General features: G+C 37.6%; 1 protein-coding gene across 14 annotated transcripts in view; it reads left to right on the top strand.

Moving 5' to 3' along the window:
• The first annotated feature begins 9327 nt into the window (after window positions 1–9327).
• The window catches only part of LOC144972788 (uncharacterized), a 160525-nt gene continuing 159928 nt past the window's right edge, over window positions 9328–9924 (top strand). For 4 of the 14 annotated variants that reach the window (XR_013645426.1, XM_078914417.1, XM_078914420.1 and 1 more), the window contains exon 1: window positions 9434–9570. The gene's annotated coding sequence lies outside the window, so the exon portion shown is untranslated. Of the gene's footprint in view, window positions 9571–9924 lie in introns of all 14 variants that reach the window. The other 10 variants (XR_013645427.1, XM_078914419.1, XM_078914413.1 and 7 more) reach the window with 9 other exon arrangements.

The raw sequence follows: 9924 nt of genomic DNA on the forward strand, positions 1-9924 counted from the left end.
CTGTCTTTGTCTTGGAATGAGATTACTTGGTTTTGTCCTGGTCCTGGCTGAGAGGGAAACAGTCGAATGTATAGTTAGTTTTGGGAGATGATATTTTTTTCATTGTAAATCATCTCTCTGTTATGCACTGTATTATGCTTTCTTTATATTATATATAAATTTGGAAAACATTTGAGTGTGTTCCTCTTAGCGGGGACCTGTGCTTGTGTCTGGATGAGACTTTTAGTGATCTCAAACTAAGTACTTTGATAGAGTGCTTTTGGAATCTACACCTGTTTCTTATTTGAACCAATTCCCCTTTGTCATCCCTTTTCTTTGATGCTTTATTGTAATTCTAGAACTTTTAACTATCCCATGTTTTTCCTTTTTACTGGCGCTGATATGACCTTAATGTGTTGCAAGCGCCGTAAAACCCTTAAAAACATAAAAACATATCAGAATGCATTGTGATATAATGTGACGCTCCGTCTCAAATCGGTTTTGTGACGAGAACCATTGATGCTAAATTTTATATATCTGAGTGGGGTCGTCTGACCTCCCGTGGTGGGCAGGAGGTCACCTCCTGTGTCTTCTATCCCCCATATCTGTTTTCCTTTTCCATGTTTCTCTATGTCTTTGTTCTGAGATTGATTTTTTTTCTGATCCCGGCAAGGTAGAGTGCCTTTTTTTGAGAGATTGTATTTTTTCTCCCTGTAAATCTTCTCTCTTTTACTGCTATGTTCTATATAATTAGTAGTTATGAATATTGAATATTCTACTTTTTAAGCACATGAGTGTATCATTCATAGTGGTATCCTTTGCTTTTGCTTGGATGGGACTTTTAAATAATGTCAAAATTTGCACATCGTTGGGTTTATTGTAGAATCTCTGTTCCATATTTGACCCAGTCCCCTGAATCTTCCATTTTATTCGTTGATTTTATTTTCAGATCTACAACTGTCCTCCATCATCTTCCTTTTTACTGTTGCTGAAATGAAAACAAACAAACAAACAAATTTAATTATATATTAAAAGTTATCAAAATTGGAATACGTTCATGTGCTTCGTTGAATTAATTTCATAAAGCGCAACAATCCAAAATGTCACATTTTTCATCATTCTAAATTCAAATTTACATTTTGGTGTTTGCCTCACTTCAATATAATGCCAGTTTGACACGTTACATATTTGTCAAAGAACTTAAATAATTAATGTATTTTTCCAAAAACAGTTCTGTAAAATTTGCTAAAGCCAGATCACCGTTCTGACTGAAAAAAAATGGCAAAATGACTTGACTTATGATATGACTATTGATACATCTGGCGCCTTGAGCTATAGTGGGGTTCTTGACCTCCCATAGAAGGCAGGAAGGTCATTTACTGTGTCTTCTATACCCCTATATCTGTTTTCCAACTCGCTTTCTGTCTTTGTTTTGGAATGAAATTACTTTGTTATGTTATCCTGGGCAGGAGGGAAACAGTCAAATGGATATTATTGATTTTGTGAGATATTTATTTCGTTGTTAATCATCTCTCTGTTATGTGTTGTTATATTTGTTGTTTTGAATGTATAATGTTAGCATGTGAGAGTTTTCCTCTCAACTGGATCCTGTGCTTGTGTCTTGATGAGACTATTAGGTGATCTGAAAACTAAGTACACTTTTTTACCCACAAGTCAACGATTCTTCGTCGGACAGGGCCCTTCCTCTTCGAAATTCTATACCTTTCAATTATTTGTTATCTGGCTTGTTTTAAAGATCCAGAAATGAAATATTGCTAGACAGCTCCCTCTGCGAGTAACCATAGTAGTAGCATATGGCTACATCTCCACACTGGAAGTCTCCAGCCAGTCTTTAAATTCGTCACCGCAGCTGAGGACAGCCTCGAGACCTCCTGCCAATCTTGTCACAAGGCAGTGTGAGATTATGTGGTCTGCTGTCTCTGACGTTCTCTGACAGTGGGGACGGTCGGCTGACCCCCTCAGACCCCATCGATGCATGTTTGCACCAGTCCTGCCATGGCCTGTCAGTAGTCGGTTTGAGGTGACCCACTGTTTTCGATTGCCATTCCTGAAGCCTGGCATAAATTCCTTTGGGTCTTTAATTACCCCACCTCCCTCTGGCACGGTGTTTGTCCAACAATCCCTCCAGGCTTCCCCAATATCGAAGTTTTTCGGTTCGGAGTCGTAGAAGGGCTTTCTGGATTTAAGTCGTGGTATTCTGGGAGCTTCAATTATGATGGTTTTTAATGGGGAATTAGGATGTGGTCTTTCAGTTTGTGGGCTACTTTTTGGGTTGCTTATTCCCGCTTGAGTTCTGGTGGTGCGATTGCGCTTATAGTTGGGAGTCAAGGGATTGGTGTTATTTGAGGCATCCCGTTATTATGCGCATGGATTTTCGTTTGATGTCGAGAATTTCGTGTGGGGGCTTCTTGTCCAAACAGGGGCACAGTATTCTCCGGCGATATAGCAGAGTACTAATGCTGATGTTCTTAGGACTTGTTGTGTTGCTCCCCAGGTGGTCCCGGCTAATTTTCTAAGGCAGTTACTTTTTTCAATTTTGTTTGCTGTTCCTTCAATATGTTTTTTTTTTTTGTAGTTAAGCTGTCTGTCGAGGATGACACCTAGGTATTTTAGATTTCTGTCCGCTGGCAGGATATTTTCATCAACTAATATGTTAAGAGTTTCGGTGACCTGTCCGTTGTTCAAATGAAATGTAGTTGACACAGATTTTGTTGTGTTGGTCGAAATATTCCTTGAGCTTTGATGTTTCCTCACTGAGTGTCTTTTCTATTTCTTCCAAGTCTTTTGATTGATGGGCCAATACCCAGTCGTCTGTATAGCCCAGTTGAAGTGATTGGCTGGCAGGCATGTCACTGATATAGATGTTGAACAGTGTTAGTGCAATGATTGATCCTTGTGGTACACCATTTTTTACCTTTCTTGTTTTGCTTTTCTCCCCTCCTAGAATAACATGAAATTTTATAGTTCCGATCATGCTTGAGAGGAGTTTGAGAGTTTTCTTGCACTGTATTATTCTGGCCAATTTCAACATTAATCCTCCAGTCCAGACTGTATCGTAGGCCGTAGACAGGTCGATTAGAACGGCCCCAGTCTTCAGTTTATTTTGAAATCCCGATTCTATAAAGGGTGTAAGTTCCAAAACTTGTTCAGCTGTTCCTCTTTGTGGTCTAAAACCTGCCTGTTGCGCTGGTATCAATTTGTCTATATAAGGGGTGATTCTTTTAAGTAGGACTCTTTCTAGTAATTTGTACAGGCAGCATAGTAGTGATATTTGTCTGTAGCTGGATGGTTCTGTAGCTGGTTTGTCTGGTTTCAGGATGGCAATGATTTTTGCATGTTTCCATAGTTGTGGATATTTACCCTTGTTCATGATATCTGTGAAGGTGTTTGCCAACCAGTTAATTACTTGGGGTCCAAGATGGGTGAGCATATCTAGATAGATCCCATCTATACCCGCAGCTTTCCTATTTTTCATTTTCTTCAGCGCTTCTTTCATTTCATTTGGTGAAACTGGCATTGAGAGGAATAGGCCATTAGGAGGTTGTGATTTTAATATTCGCTGGTTTTCTTTTCTAACATTCAAAGTAGTGGTTTGGTATGTGCTTTCCTCTTTGTTTTATTTCTTTGGCTATTTTGTCAACCCCTGTTGATAGCGCTGTTCTTATTTGGGATGACTTAGGATTTTTTATTTATTATTGTCTATCATGCATGGCGGCTCGAGTGACTCAGGTCAAATTTTTCTATCACCTCAATCCACCTTTCTTGTCGGTTTTCATGAAGAGAATGTAATATGTGATATGATATGATATAAGTCCAGATTTATGTAGGCTTTTACAGCCTTTTATCTGCTCTTGTGCATTCGTGAACGTATTTAATTCACGTCTCTCAAAACTGGGCATGCCACATAGTCGAAGGAGGTGTCTGAATTTAACTTTACAAACAGTATTTTTCTGTTTCACAATGAGCACCAAGACGGCCCTCGAATGCCTGCAATGAAGGGGCGTCGACAACTGTTGCAGGTAGGCGGTTCCATTTGTCGACTACCCGAATTGAGAAAAAGTTCTGCCTAAGGTAATAGTTCTTCCCACTATATTTTCACAATATACCCAAAGCCCTTAAGCAACATCATCACGGCCTTCTGTCTCAGTCATCATAATCTCTACGCCGATGATACCCAGTTATCCACTCCCATTTCATCAACAAAAAAAAAAAAAGAAATATCGACGAAACAAAACAGCGACTCGCAGCATGTCTAGATAATGCTAAAGCATGGATGACAAACAACATGCTTAAATTTAACGAGGACAAAACCGAGTTGATCGTAATCAAAAAGACAGGAAAGGATATACATGTACTTATTAACCAACTGCCCCTCGGAGAATCTGTTATTAAAACATCCTACGTCGTTCGAAACCTTGTTTCTATTTTGACACTCACCTAGACATTCGCACACATAACAAAGTGCTGTCAGGCGGTTCATAGAGCTCTCCAAATGGTATGCAGAATACGAAATGTTATTGATGACGAAACGTGTAAAACACTCATCCATGCCCTTGTTACCAACCACTTGGATTATTGTAACTCTCTCCTGTACGGCCTACCAAAGACATCGCTAAACAGACTACATTTGATGCAAAACAAAGCTGCTCGTATAGTTACAAGGACAAAGCCTTGGGACCATAAAACACCGGTCCTTAAGTCACTACACTGGCTTCCAATAGAGAAAAAAAAAATAAAATACAAAATCGCAATTTTGCTTACAATTGCCTTCACCATACATCTCCTCAATACATTGAATGCTTTGTGAGAGAATAGAGATCAACTCGATCTCTGCTATCCGCCAGTTCTTCGCTAATGGAGAAAATCATCCCAAGAACAAAGTTTGCTGAGCGTGGTTTTGCATTTTCGGCTCCAATCATAAGGAATTCTTTACCACCTAGAACCCGACAATGTGACATTTTTCCAGTCTTCAAACGGCATTTAAAAACAAATCTTTTTCATTCTGCTTTTTGTGCTTCTTTGTGAACTTCGAACAAGATGTGTGTGTGTGTGTTTGTGTGTGTGTGTGTGTGTGTGTGTGTGTGTGTGTGCGTGCGTGACTGTTGTGGTGATTTCGTAGTCGAATGAATGAACTTGTGTGAGACCAAAAAAAAAAAACAAAAAAAACTATTGTAAAGCACCTCTGAGCACTATTATTTGTGGATACTGACGCTATATCAAATAATAATTATATATTTTCATCATTTGTGTCCTCATACTTCTTGAGCGAGTAACCATGATTTGTAACGAGATATCAATCTGAAGTATCCACTCATCACGAAATGAATGAGTGCACAGAAATAAAAAAAATATTATTATTATGCGCTATGTCGGTTGCAATAAATAATAGAATACAAATTTCAAACTCCAAAGTTCATCTTTAGTCTCGGATAGGTTGTTTTTGTTTTTACTCTCAGGTTTCCATGATGTGATTTATAAAATTGAGAGTTATTGCAATTTTTTTACGATACGCTTTTTGTACCAGGCAGTAAGACACCCTTTCACATGTGTTAATAATTAGTACAATATCTGGGGGATCGAATATTTGGACTGCTGGCACGTTGGTGCTGAAAATAGCTTATACCAAACAGCCAAACCAGTCAAGACACGGTTAGTAAGGTATTACAATGTCTAAACACTAGAGAGTGTCCTGAAAGCTCTGTTGGTTTGGCACTCGTCTCTAAAGCAACGGGACTTTAGTCGATCCTGGGTACAGTCGATATTTTTTTTCCTGCCCACCCTGTATTGTCTAATCTAATAAACGAGTAGCTGGGTCTATAGATTTGGTGGTTAGTACTTTTCGACAAACCAGCAACCTATGCAAAGGATAACAAGAAATTAATTCTGTTCATTATACCTTTAGAAACAAGGATAAAGTCCAGTTATATTTTCGCAATGCTCGCAGGGACTATATTTTTGACACAATGATGGGAGGATTTGCGCTGAAACATCGTACAGCGAGACAACATCATATATTCGTTTGTTTGTTTTCTGTTATTTTTTTTTTATTTTTTTTTATTTTTTTTTTTTTAATTTTATTTCTGCGTGACCATTGTAAATAATTCTCGGGATCTGAGCGGAATGAGGGCATATGTTTCTTCATTCAATGCATGCTTGCTAACTGGAGATTCCGGCCTCAAAGATCATAAACATCATTTTTCATAATTATTTTTTTGACATAAGCGATTTTAAAGCGCATAACGCTGTACGGATCTTCAGTGCAATTACACATTACATCCACCATTGTATCCAAACACTGTGATAATACATTTCTTGCAAACTGGAGAGGATCTTATAGTATCATGGATTAATCGGACAGAGACAACAACAGTAATTACCAAAGGTCATACATTATATGATTCAGTTCACTTCCGATCGCCTCCTCGATCATCCGAGGATTGTTAGTATAAGTAATTCTAGATGCAACAGTGCCAGTAAGTAACCAAGATTCTATCCACTAGGTGTGATTGAAAAGTCTTGACGCCTGTAATAGGCGATTCAAAAGTTCTGTCGGGGTTTTTATCTGGAATTGTGAAAACTGAATAAATATAAAAACATACGGGTTTTTAGTACATAATAAAACAGGCTTTGCGGGTGGTTGGATGGGAGCATCACCCTTGAATCGTATACCTATGATGTTCGCATGGGTGTACGATCCGATAGTGATGTCGTTTCTTCTTCTCTTTACTAGCCTATCCTGCTTCTTTGGTTTGTGATTGTATTTTTGACAGGGGATATTTTTTTTTCTGTAAATCTTCTGCCTGTTTGTTCTTGGTTATTTATAATTTAGCTTATGATATCTTTAGGTTATGATTTTGATTTACATTTGTACTATTTTTGTTAGATTGCTTTTTTTTTTTGTTTCAGCGGTCTCTCATATAACCTCAATTGTGTTGAAGAGACCTAAAGCAATAAACAAACATAAAACAGGCTTTGGATTTTTTTTAAATATACCGTCACTATCTGTAAACAATTTTGCTAATACTCCGAAAAGACAGCATATCTCTCCAGTGTAGTTTGTAGATGGTGACGCAAACTTTCTAATACTCGATCTGCAATCCGAATCTGTGTCACAGATTCAGTTGTACTTTTTGTTCTCCTCTTCAAATCGTCTATTGATATTGGTTATGGTGGTTAAAAGACTATACCTTTTACAAACCCCCAAAGAAAAAAACAAACCCACAAGGGCATGCATGAGCCACCGATTCAACACACGGAGCCAAGAATCGCCGTTATTGTGTTTTCTGTTCTTGTTGTTGTTGTTGTTGTTGTTATTGTTGTTGTTTTAAGGACCTATTATATTGATTTTGATATTGCATAGAAAACAGAGATTTCTTGAGAATCTCGTTCAAATTTCGGAAAATCCTTAAGTTTGTGATGAACTTATCGAAAACCGCACGTCGCAAACATTAATTGTTCTTTAGCTATTAAGATTCTTAAACCCGACAGAATTTTTGAACCACACAACTAAAAGCCTGTAAGACAAGTGATGATAGATCAAGTATGGTAAAGATTGCGTCACAGTCTCCAGACTACACGGATAGACACGTTGACTTTTCAGAGTACTCGCAAAGTTGTTTTCAGTTATTTATGGTTTGAATTAAATTCCAAAGTTTGCTGTATAATGTACAGGGAACTTTTTGTTTTGTTTTTGTTAATTTTTTGTTGTTGTAAATCTCTATTCTGTTATTTACAATCCACCAAGCAAACCCTGACAAGACTTTTGAATCAACCTTAACACGGTATGTGCGCAATTTATTTTTCTCTGATGTCACCAGATTTAGTTTAACTGCTATTGCTTGCTTTTATTTGAAAAAACACGATCCGACAAAGAAATCGAATAATAGGATTATGCATCAAACAGCAGGCGGTAATTAATTTTCTTACTACAGAGAGATGTGTGCACCAGTACACATTCCTGAATGGCTTAAATACTTGTTGATAATAACGCGTGTGTTGGCATTCGAACAGTTCAAAGGTGGATTAAATGTTTTACTGGAACTGGTGGTCTCTCTACCAACATGAAAGACCAAACTCGCAGTTGTCGTCCCAAACTGCATCGACAGCGGCAAATCAACAAAAAAATTGCGAGCCTATCGCGGATAATGCTATCAGTTTGCAACGGCTTGGAAATTCATAGGGAAGAGTTGGATATATTGTTCGAGAATTCTGGGTTACAGAAAGGATACCGAGAGTGCTCACACAGACGCATGATCACAATGGAAGAAGCAGTTTTACTGAAGCCGTAGAACACTCCCTATATCGCCGAATTACTTCTTAGTGACATTTTACTTTTCTCAATTTAAGGGGACAATTTTTGGAATTGATGGCGAGGTGCAAGCGGAGGTGACTCGATGGTGTCAAAGTATGAATTCCTCTTCTTTTCGTTGTCTGCTATGTGAGCATGGAAACGGTGACCACGTTGAGATGTACAGGTTGCCATAAAGTCTGGACACCTAGGATAGTCGAATATTTTAGGTATATAATTAAAATTAAGTTTTATTTTCACTATTTATTTTATTCAAATCATATCGCCAATATGAGCGCCATCATTTGCAATGCAAATGTCAATGCGTTTCACAAAATTTGCATGAACTCGATGCAATAACTTTTGAAAACTATTTTGAAAAATATTTTACTTTACTCTGTCCAGACTTTACGGACACCCTGTATAATAATGATAAACAGAAAGCTAAGCTTTGTTGATACCTTTTATTGCTTTGAAAATATCAGAGTGGGGCCAAAACTTTTCATCTCTCTCTCTCTCTCTCTCTCTCTCTCTCTCTCTCTCTCTCTCTCTCTCTCCCTCTCTCTCTCTCTATCCCCCACCTCTCTCTCCCTCTCACACGCACACACACACACACACACACACACACACACACACAAATACATGCGTTTTCTATATATTGTTGCTCTTTCTTTAGGTACTCTACTCTTTTTTCCTTTCAATTCTCTGTTCCCTCCCTCCCTCACATGACAGCAAAAGAAAAATGCTCTCTTTAGGTAATCCCTCCTTGCATCCCCCTCTGAAACACCCATAACCAACTCTCGCCTGGACACGCACACACACACATACACACACACATTATACGCTCACAGAGACATATGCATACACATTCCCCCCCCCCCCCTCTCCCTCCCTCCCTTCCTCACTCACTCACTCCCACACAACTCCTATTGACCATTGATGCACGCGAATCGGGTGAGCGAGTTCTAGGTGATGTGACAGCGAGCGAGGCGGCTCCCGATACAATTATTATTAGCATACTCTTTTATTTATATATATATATATATGGCACTAGTAGCAGATATAATCCTGAAAATAATGGTGATAACATGTCGATCATAGCACAGTGCGTTGCTCACTACATAGCGTGACGTTAATTTTCTACCTGTCGATTTTTCTCATTGATTTCTTCAAAATTTACGTTTGTGCCAACCAAAATGTACATTCCGATGAAATGAGTTGTTTTCATGCAATGTGAAGTGGTTTCAGTGTTTACATATTATGAGTGGTTGAATATTTACGCTGTAAATAATTTAGATATTTTGTGGATACATGTTGTTTTTTGGTGTTGTTGTTTGTTTGTTTATTTTTCATTTCCCTTTAAATGTTATTAGTACCAATGGCAACAAAGTCAACAGAAATGATATTATTGTAATTTGAATGATTAAAATACTGTTGCGATTTCTTTTTCTTTATAATAATAATAATAATAATAATAATAATAATAATAATAATAATAATAATATATATAATAATAATAATAAATAATGATAATAATAATAATAATAATAATAATAATAATAATAATTTGTATAGTGTTTTATACACTAATTAATTTTCAATAACGGCGTGGTTATTTTTCTAATATTGGACATGGA

Source organism: Berghia stephanieae, chromosome 5 (genome assembly GCF_034508935.2).
Source record: "Berghia stephanieae isolate SIO BIC M18660-M18661 chromosome 5, UCSD_Bste_1.3, whole genome shotgun sequence".
Lineage (NCBI taxonomy): Eukaryota > Metazoa > Mollusca > Gastropoda > Nudibranchia > Aeolidiidae > Berghia > Berghia stephanieae.